This window comes from Kogia breviceps, chromosome 15, assembly GCF_026419965.1.
Source record: "Kogia breviceps isolate mKogBre1 chromosome 15, mKogBre1 haplotype 1, whole genome shotgun sequence".
In the NCBI taxonomy this organism is placed as follows: Eukaryota; Metazoa; Chordata; class Mammalia; order Artiodactyla; family Physeteridae; genus Kogia; species Kogia breviceps.
In genome coordinates this window covers 8,892,795-8,905,470 of record NC_081324.1, presented here as the reverse complement: position 1 = coordinate 8,905,470, position 12,676 = coordinate 8,892,795, and the positions used below count along the sequence as shown (strand labels likewise).

Sequence of the window (12,676 nt, the reverse complement as noted above, 5' to 3'; positions counted from 1 at the left end):
GTTCTGTAAATTGTTCAGTTCTTGAATCAATCTCTCACTCTTTCTATATATATTATATAATATTATAATATATTAAAATGTATCAAAAGAAATGTATATATCTTCCATTTTAATACTTACCATAAAAAAATCCTGTAGTTAAATCTCTTGGTCTGCTTTGTACTGCATCTATTCTTGCACAGCTGAACATGGTTAAAAACAAACAAAATCTACAACCATGCTGACCTATCAGAGTTTGGGGGAGTGAGTTAATAAGGAGAGTACAGTGTCTTTGAGTAAGGAGCAGAGCCTTGTATATACATAATTCATGAAAACTTGTCCCAGTAAATTGGGTTTCCCTATCACCAGATAGATAAATTGGAATGCCCTAGTTAAGGAAACTAAAAAATAACAGCTTTCAGACTCTGTAAATGTCATGACATTCTGATTACTGAATGCTTCAGACTGAGCAAAAATAAACATACTGTTGCTAGTACATAATCAAAATCCATAGTGGGAAGTAATTGCTAAAAATCCATTTGGAGGTGCTCAGTGGTTCCCTATACCTCACCTTTATAAGGTTACCACGATTACATTGCTTAAAAAGAAGGTATGTGAGGGCAACGTCCACTGCTAGATCAGAAAAGTTTCTCCACCAATGTTTCCTCAATATTACAGCCAACTTGTCCTGGTGTAACGTGTTGTCACATGAAAGATTTTGGCAATTACCCATCTAAGGTTATCTGGTGCTACCAAGGAGACCATTTGGTTTTACTAGGTTTTATAAACCTCAACATTCTTAATATGTTTAAAACGAAAAACATAGCACTGTCTTATGATGATAAAGTATGTACATCTAATACATATATAACTTATCATATAAATAATGGGGGATGGATAATCCCCTATGTTTGTTAAGTTTTCTACATTTCCCATTAAGTGACACAACTGTAAGAGATTGCACAAAGTTAAGGATGTAAGTTTTTATCTGTAGAGCAACCACCATGGTATAATGCAAAGAGGTATAGCTAAACCTCTCAATAGATTAAATAGAAGAAGACACAAAAAGAGACACAGAAAACAGATGAAACAAAAGGAAAATAATGTAAAATTGTGAATATAAATCTAACTATATTGATAATTACCTTAAATATCAAACACTCCAATTAAATCATGTCATAATGAATAAAAAAAGTGAGATCAATTATGTGCTGGCCATGAGAGACATGCTTTAAAGATAAAGACACAATAAAGAAGTAAATAGCTGGCATGAAAGAGCAGCATTTTAGAGCTATGAAAGGGGATATTATAAACAACTTTATCCCATCAGTCATTAGATAAAATGGACATCTTGGATTGAATGGACACATTTTTTGAAAGAAATATCTTTATTTTTTTTTTTTTTTTTTTTTTTTAATTCTCATGTATATACACCCAGCAGTGGAATTGCTGGGTATTATGATAATCCTATGTTTAATTTATTGAGTAACTGTCAAGCTGTTTTCCACACAGACTGCATCATTTTACATTCCCACCACCAATATATGAAAATTACTATTTCTCTATATCTTCACCAATATTTTTTTCCATTAAAAAATAAGTTGGCCAATCTAGTGGATTTGTAGTGACATCTCATTGTGCATTTGATTTTTATTTCTCTACTAAAAAACCAGCGAGAAGTTGGACTCAGTGTCCTAAAAACCAGTGCCTGGAACAAGAAAAATAACATCCAGGAAGATGGCTTAACTATCCAGAGCTCCATCCAATATTAATAGGACTTTCTAATTCTAATGTCCATCTGCATCTTTTCATTCCTTGAATACCCATGTCTAATTATATATTTTTTCCAAAACTAGAAATCCTCACATTTCCAATTATGAAAACAATACACAGGCATAGAAAAAGGAATTACAGCACAAAGAAGAAAATGAAGTCAGCAATAATCACACTATAGTTGGTTGACAAATGTCCCCCCTCCCTGACTCATATCCACTAGGACCTTCCAAATGTGACCTTATTAAGAAATAGGGTCTTTGCAAATATAATTAAGTTAAGGCTCTCTAGTTTAAATCAATCTGGATTAGGATGGGACTTAAATCCCATGACTGGTGTCCTTGTAAGAAGAGAAGACACAAAGACATAGAGAGAAGGCCATGTGAAAACGAAGGCAGAGATTGGAGTTATGCTCCCATAAGCCTAGGGATGCCCGGACCACCACAAACCGAAAGAGGCAAGAAAAGATACTCCCCTAGAGCCTTGGGAGGGTGTGTGACCCAGCTTGACGCCTTTGAATATCTGGCCTCCAGAACTGGGAGAGAATACATTTATGTTGTTTTAAGCTACCCGGTTTGTGGAAATTTGTTGCAGCAGGTCTAGAAAACTAGCACACCTATTATCCCCAGATAGCTAGGTCAACTGTCTGAAGTACTTTTCAACATTTTTTGTATGAATATATTTATGCATATATTTATATATATGATATATATATTTATATATATGATAGAGAAAAAGAGAGGATAACATATATTTTATATATATTTATATATATGATAGAGAAAAAGAGAGGGTAACAGATAAAGAGATGGAGTCAGTAAAGGCACATCTAATTTTTTTTTTTTTGGTATGCGGGCCTCTCACTGTTGTGGCCTCTCCCGTTGCGGAGCACAGGCTCCAGACGCGCAGGCCCAGCGGCCATGGCTCACGGGCTCAGCCGCTCCGCGGCATGTGGGATCCTCCCGGACCAGGGCACGAACCCGTGTCTCCTGCATCGGCAGGTGGATTCTCAACCACTGCGCCACCAGGGAAGCCCCACATCTAATTTTTAAAAATAACTTCTTCCTGGATGTGGTTTATAGATACAGTGGAATATTACTCAGCCATAAAAAATGAAATCTTGCCATTTGCAGCAACATGAATGGATCTAGAGGGTAATATGCTAAGTGAAATAAGTCAGACAGAGAAAGACAAATTACTTCATGATCTCACTTATATGTGGAATCTAAAAAACAAAACAAACAAACAAGCAAAATATAACAAAAACAGACTCACCAATACCGGGAACAAACGAGTAGTTGCTAGAAGGGAAGAAGATGGGGAGGTGGGCAAAATAGGTGAAGAGGATTAAAGGTACAGACCTGCAGTTACAAAATAAATAGGCCATGGGGATGTAATATACAGCATAAGAAATTTGGTCAATAATATTTTAATAATTTTGTATGGGGATAGATGTTACTAGACTTACTGTGGTGGTAATTTCATAATGTATGCAAATGTCAAATCACTAGGTAGTACACCTGAAACTAAAATAATATTGTATGTCAACTATATTTCAATTAAAAACTTTTAAAATAAATTTACAGTATTCACAATAATCTAATTAAGCTGACCTAGAAAAGGTCTGTGAAATTAAGGTGTAACCTTGGTGCAAACAAATGTTACATAGGTATTAGAGACTAGAAAGAAAAGAGCAGAGAGGAAATACATAATAGCACAAAGGGGTTCTAGCAAGAAAGAAAACAAAGCAATGGGCTTAAATCCTTCTCAGGGAGTGAAGTGGAAAGATTAAGTTCTGAAATGGATACCTAATACATTTTGTATAATGTTGACATGCTTGTAAATTGACCCTTGTTACTGCCAAAATGTTTAGACATTTTGAAAGCTATTGTGGAAAATTTCCCCTTTTTATTTGTATGTAATCTGTTATCTTTTTTTTTTTTTTTTGAATTCTTTTGGTTTATCTGATGCTTTTTTTTCAAAAGCATTCAGAGTGGAACTGTTGTTACCTTTGAAAATGAAGAAAACTGCTTTTGTCTAAGTCTGGAGTTGTGAGGCTGTGAATTATACCTTAGCACAAAATGTTTGCTCAAAATCCCGTGGGCATAGAATCATATCTACTGCTCAGGTATATGGGGGAGGGTGGGGAGAGAATTTGCATGTGTTAATATAAGGGAGAAATTAGAACAGGGGAGGGAACACCTAGCATTGATTTCATTTTATTACAATTTTGAGAGCATTTACTCTTTGAATTAAATTGTACTGCTGTAGAATTCACCTTGCACATTCCAACCTGCCTAAGAGTGAATATACCAGGAATAAATCTCTCTAAAATACATACTGTGAAACTCTGCCATTCATTTCTTCTAGAATGTGAAATGTCTTCCTTCTCTGCTTATATATGTATATATTAGTTTCTCAAATAGATATATGAGTATCTAAATAGCCCTGAAATGTTAGAAGCCACCTTGAAGATATAGCTCTTTTTGATTCCTATAGAAAGTTATAGGAATTTTTCAATTTGATAAGAAAATAAGTAAAGCTTATTTTGTTAAATGAAATAATTATAGCTTCAAAGCCTAATATTATTTAAGAAACATATTTTCAACTGTATTCACCTGAAATAATTTTTTTTTTTTTTTTTTGGTACGCCGGCCTCTCACCGCTGTGGCCTCTCCCGTTGCGGAGCGCAGGCTCCAGACGCGCAGGCGCAATGGCCATGGCTCACGGGCCCAGCCGCTCCGCGGCACGTGGGATCTTCCCGGACCAGGGCACGAACCCGTATCCCCTGCATCGGCAGGCGGACTCTCAACCACTGCGCCACCAGGGAAGCCCTCTTGAAATAATTTTTGATAAAGTTTTATTGGAAACACCAGTGATTAATATTTCATGATAAGTAGATGTGTTTCGTTTTATTTCTGCGATTAAAGAAGAGAAAAGAAGGAAAAAGTAAAGAGTAGAGCATCTGAGATATGATAAAATAACACCAAAGAGCTACAAGTCACCTAAAATCCCATAAGCCAGTGACTGGGAAGTGTGTGTATTACATGGCTGAATAGGAAAGAATTTGAACTCTGTCACATGGTATTAATCAGGGGTAGCAGCCATTGCTCAGTTTGATAACCGATTCTACCAGTGCTGATGACAACACAAAGAAACTCATGAGCCGCACAATCGCAGGAGTCACTTCCCTTGTCTGATAAGAATTACATGGGCTTTAAAAAAAAAAAAAAAAAAAAAAAAAAAGAATTACATGGGCTTGAGTTCTACAGCTCTAAGAGGTTACAAAGAAGTTCAATATCTGTGAACAAAAAGGAATCTCTTCCCAATCGACACAAGAAAAAGAGATATAAATTGTCATATACAATTTTGGGAAGCTATAAAGTTGGTTGTGTACTTTAAAAAATATAAACAAAAACTACATTCATGTAGTTTTAGATTATGCAATGTATAATTGTATATAATTAAAGTCTTATTAATATCCGAATAAGACATTTTTGTTTGCATTATATTCACGGTTTAGTGTCTTACTGTAACATAGCAGTGACATAAATCTTATACATATAAGACTACCAAATTATAAAATTAGTAAAGCATTTTGAGGTGTTCTTTTAAAAATGTACCATGGTTTTACACTAGTGTTAGATTAAGATTAAACTTCTTAGTGGGTAATTTTGATCTCTAAATGAGATCTGACAAGCACATCCTAAGATGGTGTCTTGGTCCACGTGGGCTGCTATAACAAAACATCACAGACTGTGGAGCTTACAAACAGCAGAAATGGAGTTCAATGCCTTGACCTGTCCTCACAAGGTGGAAAGAGCAAGCAGTCTTTTGAGAGTGTGTTTTATAAAAGCAGTAATCCCACCATGAGGGCTCTGCCCTTAGGACCTAATCTCCTCCCAAAGGCCCCACCTCCTAACACCGTCACCTGGAACAGTAGGTTCTCAACACATGAATTTGAGGGACACAAACATTCAGACCATAGCAGATGGTGTCTGTACCCAGCACTTCCTGCACATATTTTATTTGAGCTGAGGCGAAATCACAAGCAGCGATTTTGTGTTTTGCAGTGAAATTAAGCCTATGTGAACTTTGATAATTAGTTATTCAGTTATTAAGTTCATGGGCCAATTAAATAATGATGAACCTCATCCCATACTTATCCCCGCCAAGTGAAATGTTCTCTCTCTTTTAAAAATACTTTAGCATCTTCTGGAATATTTCATATTTAAAACATCCCTACAACAGTGACATATAATGTCTTTTTCTGTAAGAAAAGCAAATGTTCATTCAGCTTGTTCTCACTTGTCAATATTGCATATCATACCACAGATGTCTTAAGAACCATCTAAAGAGAGAATATTTGCTGTATATTGATTTCATTTATGTCTTTAAAGAGTTGTTTATGCTAATATATGAGGCGTGTAAATGTTTACAAATGCAAGTTTATAACATATCTCAATTTCAAAAGAAAATTTTTTAAAAAGATTTTCATCCAACTCACATTCAGAGTGATTTAAATTTTCTTTGGGGTGAAAACATTAGTTTTACCCTTAAAGCTGACATATTTTTCCTGGAACTCGAGAGAGAATCATGAATTATAAATAAGCAACAAGACTATTAACTATGAAAATAAGTTAAACTGCATAGGTTAAATATATTATTTTCAGTGAACATTGGCGCATATATTACAAGGAAAAAGCAAACAACTAAGTAAAAACTTTAATGAAGTTCCATAGCATACGTGAAGTACGTGTAGCACTTAAAAAATACATGTATAGCTGATTCACTTTATTATAAAGCAGAAACTAACACACCATTGTAAAGCAGTTATACTCCAATAAAGATGTTAAAAAATAAATAAATAAAATGAAATGGAAAAAAAAGTACATGTATATACTATGGTCTTACTGGTAAATAAAAAGCAAGCCAAAATATGAAATATATTTGAATCAGTAGCATGAAGATAATATATATATCGGTAAAATATGTGTAAAGAAATGAACACGGATGGATTCTATCATTATATACATTTTTGAGATTAATATTATTAATGGGATACTTTGTGTTGTTGTATTCAAATATTAGGTAGTAACGTCATGGCACGAGTTCACCAATAGTAAATGCATACTTATTCTGTTGAAATTTTTTTTATATTCCTTGACATTTGGTATGAAATTTGATATGATTATTTAAGAAAATTTGTTAATTTTTTCTTAAATAATACCCTAATATTTCTTTGTATAGGCATAATCTAAGAAATAAATTGGGGCTTGGATATTCATGATGTAGATGTAATGGATAGGGACAATTTTCCTTCTGGTCTTAAACAACTTCTATGTAACATGTTTAATCATTTTCCTTAAGGTTATGAGGTTTTGATTTTTTGTCTTTGTTTTTCAGTACTACTAAAAACAAAACTTTTTTTTTTTTTTTTTCAATTTAAGGAACACCAGACACCACAGAACTATCAGCAAAGTAACCTCACTTTCCCTGCTTGCTACAGATGGAATGAATGTAGCCCAGGGAAGGAAAATGTGGGGATACATTGAATTTTGTATAAATAAATGATCTTATCTATAGAAAACATTGGAACTGTGTGCACTGGTAGATTTGAAAGGAAAACTGGAATGATCAAGAAGGATACAATGGATATTTTAATACTAATAAAGTATAGACAGGTACAATATTGCAATTCAAATCCAATTAATTGTTGCCTCAAGTAGTTCCAGAAAATGAATATGGCAGATTTTCCCTCGACCTAATTCCCTTCCTTATTTGTGCACCCAGAAACTAATTAGTTATTTTCAGTAAATATGGTTAGATTTTAAATCCAAGTACCTCTGCCTTACTGACACTTGTTTCAGAAATACTTCTCCTAAGTAGAGTCATTTATTATAATTTATTTATTCTGATTCTTATAGTGTTGGCATAATTATAAGGGGGATTTACGCTACTCTTATTCAAAAATTGTCTTCTCTCAACAGCTGAGAATAATAAAAGAAACAGCATTACTAAGTAAATTAGCATGTCCAAGTATGAAAGAACAAAATATCAAAATATTGATGATTCAATGCAAACCACTTTATCTGCATCAAAATAAAACCCTAGCTTTATGAAGATCATACATTTTTCCTAAATGACAAAGTATTTTAAAATTTTATTCACATATTCCAGAAAGTTCCCTCTTGCACACCATGGGTAGCATTATAAAGAGAAAATGTTTTCAGATAGACCTGTGTGTAATATCATAAAAAAGTTGAGCCCACAAATAGCAAATATACCTTCAAAATAAATGAACATCATAAACAAATCTGATATTCACTTATTTGCATAGTAATAAGCTAGTTTGTTTCTTTGTAACTTCCACTCTCTTGAAAAAAAAAAAAAAAAAAAAAACCAAAACCCTCATTGTATCACAATTCCGTGCCTATTCTGCACCTGTACCTATAGTTGGCTGGAGAAAAATAAAACCCAGAAACCTGAAAATCAAGTTGGTCCTATTTGCCGAACTGGCGTTATACGTATTACAATTCCCAATTGCATTTGCTTTCCTATTTTCCTAGAGGGCTGCCTCCCATATTCTCTTCTCTCCTCAGTTTTCCCACATCTCTTCATCCTTTCACACACTCAGGCGATAAACTTGCTTCTTATTTCACTAAGAAAATTCCAGTTATCATATGAAAGCTTCCACAACCTTCCAAACCCACAGTTCCCCTGCATCATTGCTCATATAATGTCCTCCTGTTTGTTAGTGTGAGAAAGTACCTCCTTAAAAATATGTATATACCATATACAAGAATGAAGCATAACAAACTATCAATATTATTTCATGTAAAAGACTTCAGCTATTAAGAAAATCAAAACATGTTTATGAAGTCCACACAGTTAAGCAGTTCTTTTCAATTCATTTTTGTGTTCAGGACCTTCCTCTACAAGAAGGATGTGTGCCACTTATGCACTAAGTATTGTCCCACCTTGTCCTCTTAAAGGCTTCACTCCATCTATTTTATCCCTGCCACTTGCATCCTCACTTCTCTCTCGTCTGGATCACCCTCATCGTCATTTAAATATATGCCCTTGTCTCTTCCGTGTAAAAAGGAACTTTCTCTTGACCTCAACATTCACTCCAGGTCCATCTTCTTTCTAAGCTTCCCTTTATTCTATCTAATATGTGTCTCCCAGTCTCTATTAAAGCACACGTACAGCCTATGTACTATTCTTGTGAAGGCCCTTGATGACCAATGCATGACTAAATCTGAGAACAAGCTCCTTTTTCCTGTTACGTAACCCTCAGCATTATTGAGCAGTTAATCATTTCCTTCTCCTAACAGCGTCTTTCCCTGACCATGCTTTCTTGGCTACCCTCTTATTTCACCACTGCCCGTCCTCATTCTCCTTTGCTGTTTCCTCTACTTTCTCCTAATTTACTAATTTTGGAGATTTCCAGGCTTAGTCTTTGATACCTTCTCTTCTATACCTACATGTATACTCTTGAGGATCCCATCTGGAAGTATGTCTTCAAAGATATCCCAAGTTGGTATGTTGGCCTGTTAACTCCAATCTCCTATATCAGCTGATATGTGACCTCTCCGCCAGTCCATCCAATAAGCTTCCTAGTCTTACCATATCCAAAGCTGAATTCCTGGTCTTTTTGCTCTAACCTGATATAGTTGTATACTTTGCATTCCTCATAAGGAAAAGCAAAATGAAGTCATTCCATCCTTAGCTTTTCTCACTTGCAGCCAAAACCAAAATGAAGTCATGCTTAGCTTTTCTCTTCTGATCTGTAAATCCTCTTGGCTCAACTTTCAACATATTTAGAATCTGACCACTTTGAAACCACTGGACCAGCAGGTCCAAGCCTGCAGTATCTTCTTAGACCAGCTGTCAGCATGATCTTATTAACATGAAAGATAGATGACATCACTCCTTTCCTCTAACCCTTCAGTGGTTTCCTATCCCTCTCAGAGTAAGCGTTAAAGCACCTCTCCCACTTGTACTCCTATCATTCCTCCCCACTCTACTCTGCCTTGGGCACAACAGACATGCTCTTTCCCCCAGGCTTTACACATGCCAGACGGTCTATCTGGAAAAGTCTGTCCCCAGATCTCAAATGGTTTGCTCACTCACCTCACTCCAGTCCTTGTTCAAACACCGCCTGCCCACTGAACCAACTCCTGTTGCTCTCATTAAAATGTATTAACAACTCCACCATCCCAGGAGTCCCCATTACCTTTTTTCCTCCTTAAATCTTATCACTTTTTAGGATACTACAAGATTGCTTGTTATGTTTATTTTCTCTCTTTCTACAGCAGAATGCAAACTTCATGAGAGAAGGAGTTTTGACTGTTCTGGTTCCTTCTATAGTCCCAGAATTTAGAATAATTTTTGGCACAAGATAGGTGATCAACAAATCCCTCTTGACTTACAAATGATTTAATGAATTAAAGCAAATGACATTTAGCCTAATAAGATATTTTTTCCATTATACAAACAAAGTATTAAATTCTTTTTTGGGGTAAAAAATAGTCACCATAAGAATTTGGTGAGTGAATTAAAATTTTATAACTTCATCAAGGAAAATATAATTATTTTTAATTTTGGCAAAATATAACGAAAGTAAATATATGCTTAAAGAAGTTTAATCATGTTTACACAAATAATGCAATTCTACTAGCTGTAACTCTGAAGTTTTGATATTCATGAAACATACATTTATAACACTACGTATGAGGACTTTTCTGGTGGTGCAGTGGGTAAGACCCTCCACTCCCACTGCAGGGGGCCCGGGTTCAATCCCTGGTCAGTGACCTAGATCCCACATGCATGCCGCAACTAAGAGTTTCCATGCCGCAACTAAGGAGCCCACATGCTGCAACTAAGACCTGGTGCAACCAAATACATAAATTAATAAATATTAAAAAAATAACACTGTATGAAAATTATTAATCCCCTTTTCATTGATTTCTATGACATTTTCAAATTTTCGCATTGCATCCTATATATTTAGAGAAGTATTCAAAAATATTATATTTGGAAGTCAAGTGCTTATAATGGTTATTTTATTAGTGCGCATATTAAAAATAAGTGCATAAAGCTATCCCAAGAAATACGTTTATTTTTTGTTTTTTTCCGAAAAAGCATGTGCGTGCATTATTTTCTATTCTGTGTGATTGGGCAGAAGGGGGAGGGAAGGGGGAGAAGCGAAGGAGAAGCAGTAGAGCAGAGATGACGTGAAGAAACCTCAGTGGATAGATTTCTAAATAACACTTCCACCTATCTCATTGTTTTTTTGTTTGTTTGTTTGTTTTTGCGGTACGCGGGCCTCTCACTGTTGTGGCCTCTCCGGTTGCAGAGCACAGGCTCCGGACGCACGGGCTCAGCGGCCATGGCTCACGGGCCCAGCCACTCCGTGGCACGTGGAATCTTCCCAGACCGGGGCACGAACCCGTGTCCCCTGCATCGGCAGGCGGATTCTCAACCACTGCGCCACCAGGGAAGCCCTATCTCATTGTTTTTTCTTCGTTTATGACTTGGCCTTAAGACGTTCCATAATTTTAATTCTAATTTTCAGTAGCTTGAAATATTTACATTTATAGCTAAATTAATGTAATGTGGAAATAGGGGCAATGAGAGCTCCCAAAGGAATAATAATTAACTTTGCTATAGAGTAATGTTTTAGATTTATCTTTCTATTTGCATGAAATTTAAATCATATTGTCCCTTGTGAGTACAAAATAGCTTACCTGCAATTCTAGCTCACTTGAATCAATGATTACAACTGATAAAACTGTATTTCATGTTTCAGAGTAAATCTACTGATAAGTTTGTAAAATTAAAGCCGATGGCACAGCTGACTTTCCGAGAGATGTTATGTCTCTGTTAGGCCCTTTCTATAATCAATGGATTTAAAATTTCAGTTTATCTTAAGTTGAGCTACTAGTAAGAAACGGATTGTAATTATGCTAGTATACTAAGAAATCATTGGGTTGCATATGAGATAGAACATACTCTTTTCTTTACATGGCTTGGATATCATCTATAAAGACACAGTTAGACAACAGGTACCAAAACACATTCTATTCTCCAAAAAAAGTTAACAGCTATAGATGACTAATCTGCAAAGGACAAAACATAGGAATAAGAGAAAAATCATTGAATGTGTATTTCTGGTCATATTTTGGATGTAAAAATAATTTAAACATATTGTTTTATTGTCAATTTTTAAAGAAAATTATCATACCCAGAATGTAAAGCAGTAAAAAAGCAGAAGTTATAGGTCAAATAGAAAAATACGTGCTATTATATAAATAAATATAATGCTCTTTTAAGTTTTAATGTAAAATATTATGTTAAATTGTATGGTGTACATATTTTCTAGTTTGTTTTAGAAGGCAGAATTTCCATAATTAACACTGAAGTAAATCTTATATCTTCAATGAACTTTGCTAGAATATTTGATGGACTTTTGGGGTGGATAGAAGAGAGAAACGCAAGGTTTGCTTCCATATTTGCTAGAAATGGGTACATATTATCAAAGCAAGCTGCCAGCATGCTCTCCACATTCTTATGGAAATCAATGGTTTAAAGTAACTGTTTATATCTTTATGTGTGCAAGTGTGTTACTGTTTTCAAAAATATTCATGCTCACATTCTCTATTTTCCTAAGAAAAGGAAGCAACATATGAGCAGCAAGTTAGCACTGTTGTCTCTTTTAAATATAGTTGTTGCTTGAACAAAAGCTTAATTTATGTGTAACGATAAATATCTCACATCTCTATTTTAAAAATAAGGAAAAATTTAATTCAACATTGATAATGTTGGATATTGCCTAAGACTAAAACATACTGTGTCTTGCAAAATATTCTGATAATCAGAAGATAGAATACACACGACTTTGATGTGTCTATATCTGTAG

At 34.9% G+C, this 12,676-nt stretch overlaps 2 long non-coding RNA genes across 3 annotated transcripts in view; one reads left to right on the top strand and one right to left on the bottom strand.

Moving 5' to 3' along the window:
• The window catches only part of LOC136792630 (uncharacterized), a 492,301-nt gene that overhangs the window by 145,255 nt on the left and 334,370 nt on the right, over positions 1-12,676 (bottom strand). The gene's annotated exons all lie outside the window — the stretch shown is intronic.
• Positions 1-12,676, top strand: part of LOC136792628 (uncharacterized) — a 205,846-nt gene that overhangs the window by 153,736 nt on the left and 39,434 nt on the right. The window lies entirely within an intron of this gene.